This window comes from Rhea americana, unplaced genomic scaffold (genome assembly GCF_003343005.1).
Source record: "Rhea americana isolate MKP2758 unplaced genomic scaffold, rheAme1 scaffold_1, whole genome shotgun sequence".
In the NCBI taxonomy this organism is placed as follows: Eukaryota; Metazoa; Chordata; class Aves; order Rheiformes; family Rheidae; genus Rhea; species Rhea americana.
The window spans coordinates 8,476,371-8,490,139 of record NW_028185038.1 but is presented as its reverse complement, the minus strand read 5'-3'; positions in this window follow the sequence as shown (position 1 = coordinate 8,490,139).

Sequence of the window (13,769 nt, the reverse complement as noted above, 5' to 3'; positions counted from 1 at the left end):
AGATGACTGTCTCTGAGAATTTGCAACAGTACAATCTAAAAGCAGTAATTTATAATATTTTTTCACATACAAAAYGAATTTAAAATATAATCTAACTTTGTTTCTTTTGAGGACAATGCTAATATTGATGGACTTAAGTGCGAGGCCAGGCAGCCCAGGCCTGCTTTAGAAAGACCAATACATACACAAAATCTGTAATTTGAAAACTCTAGATTGTTTATTTTCTGAGAGAATAGCATCCTGAGATTACTGAATATCAAAGTAGTAGGAGAGATAGCAGGAAAACACTGAAGTATTTGAGAAAATAGTATTGTCAATTGAGCAGGTCACACTTTTTCGTATTATCAGTAGTGCTGGGAAACAGCTGCCAATGCAGCACTCATTTTTTTGAGCATAAGCAGTGAGGGCAGAAGATTTTTTTCCACTGGCTTGTAAAAACACATACATAAGAATTCAGTCAGACATATCAAATACAGCAGTATGCCAGGCCACTAAAAATTTGATTTCACCTAACTAAAACCTCCTGGAATGAGGTCGACAAATAATTTGTTAATGGTTTATCTGTATAGGATGATGCATGTTTAGTTTATTTTTAGCACTCATTTTCAAAATGTACTCCACAGGACGAAAGCCTATCAAATGAATAATGTGCAACCCTCTTCTGTCACTAGGTGAGATCAATTCCAAGCTGAGACCAGCTGAACTAATACCAGTTGCACCCACTGACTACTCTAGGATTGTCAATATTTAACCCAGTTAATACATTATTAATTCATTCAGAGCTCATAGGTCTGGAAATCAAGAAGGATATTAATCTGGGTTTGGAATAATATGTTAATGGTGTCATTTAATTTTTAAATTGAATTGCACATTAACAGCCTAACTTTCAGGTCAAGAGGTGCTCACAAGTCAATTTAATACAGAAGTCAATGGAACAACTGGTATGAAGTACTACTCAATGTAATGCTTGCAGAACTGGTTTCCCCATTCACAACAATACTGGTTTTGTACAAGTTAGTGGCAAAGATGATRTTGTTCAATGAACAGAGTTATGGAACAAGGCTCCAAAGATTTAGGTCATGTTGACTCTGCTCCTAACAGAATTGCATAGAATCACTGAGTTGCTGAGCTAGAAGGGACGTCTGGAGATCCTCTAGCCCAACCCCTCTACCCAGGGCAAGGTCACCCAGAACAGAAAGCTCAGGTCCATGTCCAGTCAGGTTCTGAGTATCTCCAAGGATGGAGACTCCACAGCCTCTCTAGGAAATCTGTTCCTGTGTTCAACCACCCTCAGCTATATGCTCAGAAAATGATCCTAGAGCTACAAGAGCCTGCCTCATTTTGCAATATTATTATTATTACGTCTGCTTAGACTAAAAAGCAGGTCCAMCAGGGCTCAGGCCATCTCTTATGATGCACTTGCATAGCACAAAGGTCAAGAAGTTCTATGAGTAACACAACTAGTAGTATGTGCCTGGAAGATTATTTGAATCAAGGCTGAAGTGAAAATAATAAATTGTATRTATCCCAAATAATACATCACAATGTTTCGGGGATGTCATCTGATTCTTTTAAAAGTTCTTTCTGATGGCAATAGTTTACCATTTTACTCTCCAATTATTAAAAAACTCATTTCAAAATTTCAACACATGGCATTAGCCTCTTTTATTTACCCAATAGTACATTCATGCTTATTCCGCTACTTCATTATTAACTTTGGGATGAAAAACAACGGAGTATGGGACAGATCGATACACATCATGTATCAGCAGTAGCAATGTGGGCTGGAAGTACCAATTCATAAATCAAGATATTAACTGAAAGAGACAAAAAAAAGTGTTACTCTTGTCAGATATAGGAATTAAGACCTTGGACACGACAGAAAAAAACAAGACTTACCAATAAAGAATCTTTATGAAAAGAAAACACTATCATGCCATGAAGGTTATTGAGAGCTCAAACACTGCTTAGGTAGGAAAAAAATAAAAACAAAATAACTCTCTTTTAATTAAATATTTCAGACTAAATAATCTGCAGGAAATTTCTATAATCTAATTGTTTATGCAATCTGTTTCTTTTCACGCATTTGTAACCATGCAGTCAGTTAGTAAGAATCTTCTTCCCTTTGAATAGCAATAAAAAATTCAACACCTATTCCAGCCTAGCAAAGGTAATATTTCTTTCATTTCCGACTATAATATAACAAGGCAATGATAAAGTACAGTATCTTTTCCTCTCAGCATATGCAAATACATTTCCAAAGCCAATAGCAGTCATTTCACTTTTAAAATTTCTTCACCTATTTTTACTATTCTATGTATGTTCAAAAAACACATTCCTGAACTGAACACTAAGAATTCAGTTGCGCCTGTCTTGCTCCAGGTAATTGCTTAAATTCGATGCAACTGCTCATCTGAGAGTTTGTCCTGTGATAAGCAAAGGTTCTGTGAACTGACTCAAATATTCCTGGAGATTCTGGACTTAATCCACAATTTAGAGGTAAAAATCTTCATAGCAGTTCCTCATTGGACTTAGATCATTATATAAGCTAAAGACCTAGCATTCATTTCTCTTAGAAGTCATCTGACAATGGGTCTTCAACATTTACTGACCTGGCCACAGTGCAGTATCATTCTTTGAGTTATTATTGACAGAAAGTGCCTGAGGAGAAACATTTTATTGAGTCAAATGTACAAGGGTAGCATGACTGAGCAAGAAGCCACATTCTGAGAATAAAGCCAAAGCTGCACAATAATGTAATTCAGCCTTCTTGAATGCACTTTTGTTTAATTTATCATCCCAGGTCCAAAGCAGAGCTCATCACATGGTTTGAAGCATGCATACACCAATTCTAAAACTACATAAACAAGATTGAATAAAGCCTCAGTGATGGCTTTTTTTGAGCATGAGATATGTATGGTTGTACAAATGTTTTTATGCCATGATCTGGAGCACCCTCCAGGGTGGAGGGCAGAGAGAAGGGGTTATCAGCCTCTAGGATTTTCCTAGTTTGGGGAGTATTTTTTATCTTTCTGGAATAAAATCCTGGTAATTTGAAAGCATTTTTGTTACTAACATAAGTATGATGAGACTTTTACCTCATCATATAACCATCACTAAACAATATAACCAGCTTTTGGAAGCAATCTGAATGTTTTTTCCAGTTCTGRAAAGCATTACTAGCAGGGCATCTTAGAGCAGCTGGACACCGATCCTCAGTGTCCTCTGTCGTTCCTGCTCAGCTCAGCATCCCCAGTCCTTCCAGCTGCCACCRGGCAGCATAGTTCAGTAATTGCGTTGAATTTAAAAGCTCAGAAGAGCAAAGGAAATAAGACATAATTCCTCATCCAACTAAGTTCTCTCAAGCTCCAGGTCTACTACAATAAACAAGTTGGTTATTTGGYCAGTTCAGTACTTTGGCACTATTTCAAGCCCTGAGTGCTAAATTGACTGAGGTATAAATCTTTCCTACGTAGTTTGGCGCATGCTGATTCTATAAGCAGTGACAAGCATTGTGTGAGTTTGTGTGTGTGCTATTTTAAAGTCATCTGCTCTAAAATCATGCTTTAATATTCATGGGAACATATCTACAAGACCAAATCTTTTATAAATTTGTATGATAATGTTTGTGGGGAAATGTGAGACTTTTAACTTCCGAAATATTTATTAACTTTCATGACAAAAAATTTATTGCAATCACATTAAGCACAAAATTTTGACATGGAAAAGTGATTCCTGTAAATGAGATGAGAGAGATATGAAAATAAAGTTTTGAATGGACATGCTGTCATAATTTTGTGTGGAACATGAACAATACATCCCTAGAATAATATGTTTTTATTTTATCTTTTATAAGTATATAAAAAAATCATCTTTCTTCCCAGGTACGCTCTGAGATCAATTGCAGTAGCACTTCTAGTTCGTAAGAAATGTAAAATGAAACTTACTGTAGATATGGAAGAGGAAAGCCTGATTTCAATTTGATCCAAAGGAAATTAAAAAATAAATAACAARGAAAAATAATTTAGAGATTTGGTATTTTGTAGTTTGTTAATCTAAGATATTATCATATAATAGAGATCAGTAATTTTATAGATATTTTAATTATGAGATAAATCATTTAATACTAACTGTTATAATGGAAAATAAAGGTAATAGAAATTTAAAATCAGTAAAAGATACAACCTAAACAATGTTATTCAACGCAATAATATCCTAGTGCTATCCAGTTAGGCTTACTGGTTAGTATAGGGTAATTTAACCTATGCTAGTATACATAACAGTACCACTAGTTGCAGTAGTCACTACAAACACAGACAGTTATCATGACACTTCATTTGGTATTCCTCAAATCCCAGCCACCAGAGCACTGTCTGCTAGGAGAATTTCAGCAGCAGTAATTCACAGTATAAGCCTCACARTTTTTGTTCTTTTCGCCATAACAGATATTTGTAGGCTTGCTATCTTTCTAGTTGCAGGCCAACTATAAAGCATGATTTTCTGATAGGGTACTCTGTGCAGTTTTGTTTCTGTCTTCTTCTGCCTCCTTTTGTGAGTATTTACCAGAATGCAATTTCATCTGTATTTCTGGGGAAAGAAACCATCATTTGCTTCTATTAATGACTCTTACAAATTCATTTTGACAGCTTGTCTCCCAGACCTTTGTCCCTGGGGAAGGTTTTGACCTCTAACAAGTTTTCCGTACCTTACCTTAATCAACACCTGAGTAGCTAGAAAAAGTAGCATAGGAAGTACACAATATCAAGGTTTGTTAAGAACAGAATGAAAGGAAACAAGAAAATATCAAATTTAAAACAAACATTAATACAGGGGTGATCAGGAGAGAAAAACAAAAYGTCTTCTGCAAGTTATTTTACATTCATCATAATTCAAGCTATTTAGGCTACCTCATCTCTTTAATCTGCCCCTCTCTTCCAATAGTTGCACTTATTTTTCAGTACAGGAATGGGTTACTAGATTTACTCTTTCTAAGAGCTATTGCCACAACAGAAATCCTCTAATGGGTTGAGAATGCTGAGTATTTTCCAATACTTTTTGTTTTAACCAGATACATGTTTTACAGTTTTGAAGTTGGCAATTAAAAGTTTAAAAAATTATTTTAAAAAACAGATGGTCAAAACTRTGGATGGTTTGGAATAAGATTTTATTTTAAAAATCCATCTTTGGCTTTGTAGTAAAATAAAACAGATGTCTTCTTTATCRAAACATTCAGAATTTGGAGGACTAGGAAAAAGAGGTTTTAGATAAATATCTCAAGATTTAGCCTTTCTGAAGCAAAAGTTTTCAAAATCTGAAGCTAGAAAATTGGGAAAKACGATATTAATGTGCTATTGTAAACCTAGCCTCATAAAAGACATCAGTGGTAGAACTAAATATTATACAAACTTTCAGACATTTGATTAAATTTGTAGCTACAAAGGTTAGGGCTTTACATTTTTTATACAAAGAAAGAAAGCACTTAGAAGCTTAAGAACTACATTTAAATCTCCCAGCAAAAGATCGCWAAAGCAGATAAGAGGAAATRACTAAKAGGTGAATTCTGAATTTTCTCCCATCTGACTTTGAGACATTCTAGAACTCTGCTGGTTTGCAGGAATTTTACSTATTATAATCTTTTCAGGCAACTAAGTGAATAAACAGATTTTTTTGTGAATCAGTCTTGGATTTAAACATCTGAATTCTGCCCAAGTAAGTAAAAAGTCCTGTGGTGGACCTTTTTACCTAGGCAGTGSACCTAGTTATAATGTCTAGAAGTCTTACCTAAGCATAAGGTTGTTGGGTAGTTGCCATGCTAAACAGAAAAACAGTGAGAGAGAAGAGCTCATTATGCCCATTTTAAAATGAAAAAAGAAGACATGGAAACGTTATGTGGTTAGCACTCAGTTACAGAGAAAATAYGTGCCAAACAAAACTAACATTTTCTGAGTCCAAGTCTAATTTCATAAACACAACACTGCTACAAGATAACAGAACTTCATTCCTGTCTAAGTAATAGTAGGYAGTGAATTTGCTTTCTTTTTCTTTTTTTCCTTTGGCACATGCAATGCATCTCTTCCTGCTTGAGGAAGTTCACTAATCCAAAAATGTAGAATATTGAAAACATAGGTAGAATTCAGTTACTTTTTACTGAACCCATGTTATTGTAGGAAGATTACCTTCTACTTAAAAAACACATCTATTTACTAAGGATCCAAGCTTCAGCTTAGTTATGTGCTCAACTTCACTGTCAGAGCAAAGCAAYTTACAGGTTTCTGTATTTGCAGGCTCAGATTCTAACAAATAACAAAAAGGTATTTGTGTTCTGTTTGGTGAATGTATTTTGTTACGTAGAGTTGTTGCTTTTATCCATATGAAATCCCTTGCGTTAGATACTCTTACATACACACTGAAGACTAGTCCATGCCCTCCTGGGGGCAGTCAGGTGCAAGAGGACATCTTTCTTTTTCCAGCGCTAGTAGTGCCCACTCTTGCTAACACGGTTGTAACTCGCCGTAAAGCATATCTGCCAGTAGCTGTGGGAACTGTTACATCAGCTGTGTCGGAAGCATCAACCCAGACAGAGCCTCTTGCAGCAGATGCTGCCCTACAGGTCCCAGGCTGCAGGGAGTGCTTGGAGCCTCTCCAGAAGGCCTGGACTGATAGTCCACCCTCCTGCAAAGAGGTGTGCTGTTGTTGACGATTTGTGTTGTCAAGTCAAAGAGCCGCGGGATGAAGTCAGTAGATTGTGAAACATGTGAGAAAGTGAGCAGGAGATAGACAGGGCATCCTCAGAGACCATGCTGCTCCCGGAGTCCCAATGCCCTGCAGCAGGGGAGTTGCTGGAGGACTCTGTGAAGAGTGAAATAGTACAGCACAGCACTGTCGAAGAAGGCTGGGAGCTCGTTGCTTCTCAAACAGAAAGAAGAAAGGCCCCTAATCYTCCTGTAGACCTGGAGTTACAGTTGAAGAACAGGTTTAGTGCACTCCAGGATGAARAGAACCCAGACCTGGCCTCAAGGGAAGCAACYGGGCTTCCCTGTGCCTTGCATGACCACTCAGAARAGGCAACGAGTGGTTGTAGTGGGTGATTCCATGCAGAGGGGGGACAGAGGTGCCTATCTGTCGACCTGACCCCTCCTCTAGAGAGGTCTGCTGCCTGCTGGGGTTGAGGATWCGAGATGTGTCTGAAGGGCTACCAAGGCTTGTCCGCTCATCAGACTACTACCCTCTGCTGCTCTTTCACGTGGGTGCTAACGATACAGAGAGCAAACTAGAGACAATTAGGGAAGACTTCAAGGCCTTGGGCACGGTAGTCAAGGGTCTGGGAGCCCAGGTGGTCTTCTCATTGGTCCTGCCGATTATGGGAAGGCATGGGAGGAGGAGTAGGAAGATTTTCCAGATCAGCAACTGGCTACGCCGCTGGTGTTGGCAACAGGGTTTTGGATTCTATGACCATGGAACATAGTTTGAAGATCGACAACTGGTGGGGAGAGATGGGATTCACCTCACCAAGTGGGGCACATTTGCCTTTGCAAACAGATTGGCCAGCCTAGTAAAGAGGGCTTTAAACTACGTAGGAAGGGGAAGCAGAGGTGTCATAGAGACAGGGTAGACAACAAAACACAAGTTGGGTTGGGGGACCTCCGAYGGGTGCACACAGCCGGGGATGTGCGTTTGGGACATGGCTATGGGGGACCACCGTACACCTTTCTTGCGAAACCTGCAGGCATGACCACCTCCTTGAAATGCCTGTGCACCAATGCACGCAGCATGGGGGGAACAAACAGGAGGAGCTGGAGATCTGTGCGCGATCGCAGGGCCGTGATCTCATTGCAGTCACAGAGACATGGTGGGATAGCTCACATGACTGGAATGCTGTCTTGGATGGCTATGTGCTTTTTAGGAAAGACAGGCCAGGAAGGCGAGGTGGTGGAGTCACTCTTTATGTGAGAGAGCAGCTGGAATGCATCGAGCTCTGCCCAGGGGTGGAGGAGGAGGAGGCAGTCAAGAGCTTATGGGTAAAGATCAAAGGGCAGGCTAACACAGGGGACACTGTTGTGGGTGTCTACTACAGGCCACCTGACCAGGAAGAGAAAGTTGATGAGGCCTTCTATAGACAGCTGGAGGTAGCCTCAAGATCACAGGCCCTGATTCTCATGGGGGGCTTCAACTACCCTGACATCTGCTGGAGAGACAACACAGCAAGGCACAAACAGTCCAGGAGGCTCCTGCAATGCACTGATGATAACTTCTTGTCACAAATGGTGGAGGAGCCTATGAGGAAGGGTGTCCTGCTGGACCTTGTCCTTACCAACAGAGAGGGACTGGTTAGAGATGTGAAGGTTGGGGGCTGCCTTGGCTGCAGTGACCCCGAGATGGTGGAGTTCAGGATCCTGCAGGAAAGAACTAAGGCAACAAGCAGGATTGCAACCCTGGACTTGAGGAGAGCAGGCTTTGGGCTCTTCAGAGACCTGATTGGMGGAATCTCATGGGTTAAGGCCCTAGAGGGAAGGGGGGTCCAGGAAAGCTGGCTAATACTCAAACATCACTTCCTCTAAGCTCAAGAGTGGTGCATCCCTATGAGTAAGAAGTGCAGCATAAGGAGCAGGAGACCTGCTTGGGTGAGCAAGGAGCTCTTGGCTAATTCAGACAAAAGAAGAAAGTACACAGAATGTGGAAGAGGGGACAAGCTACTTGGGGGAATTACAGGAATGCAGTCAGAGTATGTAGAGAGGCAGCGAGGAAGGCTAAGGCCCAGCTAGAATTGAGTCTGGCAAGGGATGTCAAGGACAACAGGAAGGGCTTCTTCCAATACATCGTCAGCAAGAGGAGGACTAGGGAAAATGTGGGCCCGCTACTGAATGGGGCGGGGGCCCTGGTGACAAGGGATACAGAGAAGGCAGAATTACTGAATGCCTTCTTTGCTTCAGTCTTCACTGCTAAGGGCAGCCCCAGGAATCCCATAGCCTGGACATGAGGAAGAAAGTCTGGAGAAGGGAAGACTCCCTTGGTTGAGGARGATAGGATTAGAGACCTGCTGGGCAGGCTAGACATCCACAAATCCACGGCCCTGGATGGGATGCACCCACGGGTACTGAGGGAGCTGGTGGATGTTGCCAGGCCGCTCTCCATCATGGTCCTGGAGAACTGGAGAGGTGCCTGAGGACTGGGAGAAAGCCAGTGTCACTCCAGTCCTCAAGAAGGGCAAGAAGGAGGACCCAGGCAACTATAGGCCAGTCAGCCTCACCTCCATCCCTGCAAAGGTGATGGAACAGCTCAYTCTGGAAGTCATCTCCAGGCCTATGGAGGAAAAGAAGGTGATCAGGAGTAGCCAGCATGGATTCACCAAGGGGAAATCCTGCTTAACCAACCTGATAGCCTTCTGTGACGGAATGACTGGCTGGSTAGATGAGGGGAGAGCAGTGGACGTTGTGTCCCTTGAYTTCAGCAAGGCTTTTGGCACTGTCTCCCATAACATCCTCCTAGAGAAGCTCAGGAAGTGTGGGTTAGACGAGTGGACAGTGAGGTGGATTGAGAAGTGGCTGGAAGACAGAGCTCAGAGGGTCGTCATCGGTGGTGCAGAGTCTAGTTGGAGGCCTGTGGCTAGTGGCATCCCCCAGGGCTCAGGACTGGGTCCCATCCTGTTCAACTTTTTCATYAGTGACCTGGATGAGGGGAGAGAGTGCCTCCTCAGCAAGTTTGCTGATGCTACCAAGCTGGGAGGAGTGGCACAACCTGAGGCCTGTGCTGCCATTCAGAGAGACCTGGACAGGCTGGAGAGCTGGGCGGAGAGGAACCTCCTGAGGTCCAACAAGGGCAAGTGCAGAGTCCTGCACCTAGGGAGGAATAACCCCAGGCACCAGTACAAGCTGGGGGCTGACCTGCTGGAGAGCAGCTCTGCAGAGAAGGACCTGGGAGTGCTGGTGGATGACAAGTTGACCATGAGCSAGCAATGTGCCCTTGGGGCCAAGAAAGCCAATGGTCTGCTGGGGTGCATTAGGAAGAGTGTTGCCAGCAGGTCGAGGGAGGTGATCCTGCCCCTCTATTCAGCCCTGGGGAGGCCTCATCTTGAGTACTGTGTCCAGTTCTGGGCTCCCCACTACAAGAAAGACATGGAGCTGCTGGAGGGCTATGAAGATGACCCGAGGGCTGGAGCATCTGCCCTATGAGGAACGGCTGCGAGAGCTGGGCCTGTTCAGCCTGGGGAAGAGAAGACTGAGGGGGAATCTGATCAATGTGTACAAGTACCTGAAGGGAGGGTGTCAAGGGGACAAGGACAAACTCTTTTCAGTTGTCCCATGTGACAGGACAAGAGGCAATGGGCAGAAATGGAAGCACAGGAAGTTCCGCCTGACTGTGAGGCGGAATTTCTTCGCTGAGAGAGTGACGGAGCACTGGCACAGGTTGCCCAGAGAGGTTGTGGAGTCTCCTTCTCTGGAGACGTTCAAGGCCCGCCTGGATGCAACCCTATCTACCATGGTCTAGGTGACCCTGCTTGAGCAGGGGGGTTGGACTTGATGATCTCCAGAGGTCCCTTCCAGCCTTACTAATTCTATGATTCTGTGAATGTAGCTGCTACAAAGGACCATTGTATGTGGCTTAATTTCCTCACAATATATTTTAAAATAGAAGACTGAAGCAAACTACACATTCCCACAAGTGTAAGTCCTATCCTAAACTGTGACRGCACAAACCCTGTGAAGATAAAATAGCAAGACTTTATCCATATGCAGTCACCTTAAAAACATACCCTTATTATATGAGAATGCTGCAGAGAAATACACTGTCTCTTAATTTTAATATAATACCCTTCAATCTATCCTGACCTTAATAGATATGACCTGCCATTCCATTCAGCAACTCCCATTTGTCTGTAAGCCTGATGACTGTCATCATTTTATGGTATGAAGATCAACCAGCATGTAGGTCTGTTTTGTGAAGACTGCAGAGGCTTCCTCCATGTACCCACACACCTCTCTGCCAAGGATGGAGGCCCACCAAAGGGCTCTCTCAGAACACCTGTCTAGAAAGGCAAACTCAACTGTATTAATACAACTGTAGCCAGTGCCACAATCTGGCACACTACCTCCACCAAGTCTACGCAAACCTTTTTTACTGTACCCACTTGTCAGTGTAAAAAATTAGATGATTACAGCTATCTAAAGCAGTTACAAATGAATATTTTATGTAGCTTGATTTGTTCACAGAATGTTTTATTTCAGAACTACTCTGAACTGCAGACTCTTTAAAATGGCAGTTTGTGCCACTGGCTTTTTAGTATGGCATTTAGCTGCTGTTAATGTCATCTTATTTAAGCTGATACCTGGACACTTAAAAAAAAATCTGATCAATAAATTARTAGAGACCCCTGGGAACCAAGAAATAAACCAGGATCCCCTTCCCTCACCTACTGGTAAGATTTCATATATTAATGACAATTCGTGACATATTTTCCAAAAGTTGTACTTTTGGCAAAAGTTCCACTGTTGTACATACATTCTGGTGAACACAAAGTTATTCAGCAACTGAATTTTCATTATTAGAAGTTCATAACTGTAACATCATACTAGCAGAATGACTACAAATTCTACATGAAGAAATCATAGAATCGGTAAGGTTGGAAAGGACCTCTGGAGATCATCTAGTCCAACCCTCAAAACAAGTGGCCCATACAGGGATCAAACCCACGACCTTGGCATTATTAGCACCACACTCAAACAAACTGAGCTAAACCTATGTTGACAACTTCTTAAGAAGGCTTCAATAGAGCAGAGGATTCAACAAAGGAATATGGAAACATTTTGGAAACTAAAGATGCTGTCTCATAATCCCCACTCTTAGCTGTTTGCTTCTTCCCTAGAGTCTTGAATTGAAAAGTAAGACAAAAAACAAAGTGAGGGCTACTGAGAGAAACAAATGTATTTACTCTCTTGCTCTCTTCCAAAGTGTCTTAGTCTCAGCCCATTCCTGTTCTGACTTTTGTAAGACCTGAGCACCTTCTCCTAGGGGCAGCAGGTTGCTCCTTTGGAAAAAGGCCTTTGGCAAAGCAGGCTTATACTGAATTCTCTGTCCCATCTGTGAAAATCTCTTAGCACCTTCACAGTCACAGAAACTTCCAGTTCTGCCCCCCCCAACTACTTCATCTGTGAGTTCTTATGAATCTCTTATTTCCAGTGGTCTATGTTCTCTTTTTTAATTTCAATTTTATAAAGAGCCCTAAATATGCAGTCCTTTCCACCAACAAGCAGGCTCAATGAAGACAACAAGTACATATAATGTGCATGACACAGACTTTGAATTTTTTAACTTTTTTCCCCTCTGCATATGCTTATTCCACTTGTGCCTACCTCTGAGTGTACCAGGATGTTAAACAAGTAATTCTGAGAGAACATGAATTRAAGAAGCCTGGTTTCTTACAGATTTATTCTGAGGCTGATAATTAGCTGTAAATGAAACTTTTGTCATTAAGACATTTATATGGTCTCTGATTCATAGGAATCAGTGTTTAGTAAGAAGTAAGTTGATATTATAGCCTTTGGGACATTCACAGGATCTCTCAGCCCTATCCAGCTGCCTATTTTTATGAAAGAACTTAATTACATTTGAGATAGATCTGGTCAAAACTGCCCAACAGCTTCAAAAGTTATTGGGGAAGAGACACAGCCAAGAATGATCACATAAAGTACTGTTTCCATAGGAACCTAGACTGAAAACAGCAATACAATTTGTGAAAAATTGCATTGCAGTCATTTTAAGTGATTTTAAAAAAAAATCTGATCAAGTTTTAATCATATGCCTGTAACACATATTTCTCCYAGCTTCCCTCACTCTGCATGTAGTCTGCAGACCTCTGTTTTCCTACATTCTTTTCTCCTTTACCTTGCAGAAACAAAAATTATGCTTCTCAAAGCAGGGAGGTTTCTTTGCATTTTGTTAATCTCTTCAGATGGAAACTCTCTTCTAAGGTAAGGTGAACTTCTCAGAAATATGGGCCAACTGCTGCACTCTACTGCTTGCACACRTTAGGCATTGACAGAACAAATCAAGTGGAGGACCCACAGGGGTAATGGGTTAAAATATCACCTGCTAACCAAAATGCTTCTTAGTGTGTAGACAGAATGAAGGATGGAGGCTGGAAGTGCCAGTCTAACAGTTAAGGTAAAGTGGGGTTTGAGGCCGAGGAGCAGATGGCAATCCGAGTGAGAGTGGGAAAAAAGTCTGACGGTTAACAGTAAGCAGATTTAATAAAAAAAAAAGTGTYACGCTGTCTTCATTATATTATCTTCAGTATTCATTGCCCTTCTCAGCTGTGATATTAGTTACTGYCTTTTGGGTCACAGTATCCTGCATTAAAAAATATGCCCATGTACAATACAGCTCAGTGAACTGAAYGGCGAGACCTCTGAGCGTGGTGCCGCTAGGACTTGTGTGCTCCTTCCTAACCTCCAGATCCTAAAAGTATCCAGCTGCCTGTTTGTCCTTGCCATAATTTGAAGTTTGCATGTCACTGGATCGTTCACTGTCATAAACGGAGCAACTGAACTGTCCACCAGCTCCGCAGCATCCCTTTTTCTCTTGCGCTCGGGCAGACTTACATTACCCCACTTCCCACACTTTYAACCGATGCCAGCGCCGCACGGCAGCATCCCCAGGACGCAGCAGGGCAGTCTGTGTGCAGCCGCCCTGCGCCGCCAGTCCTGCTGCGGGGGCGACGCAGCAGCCACCGCGCGCTACCCAGCCGGCGGGGCGCCCCGCGGGGTCCACAGAGG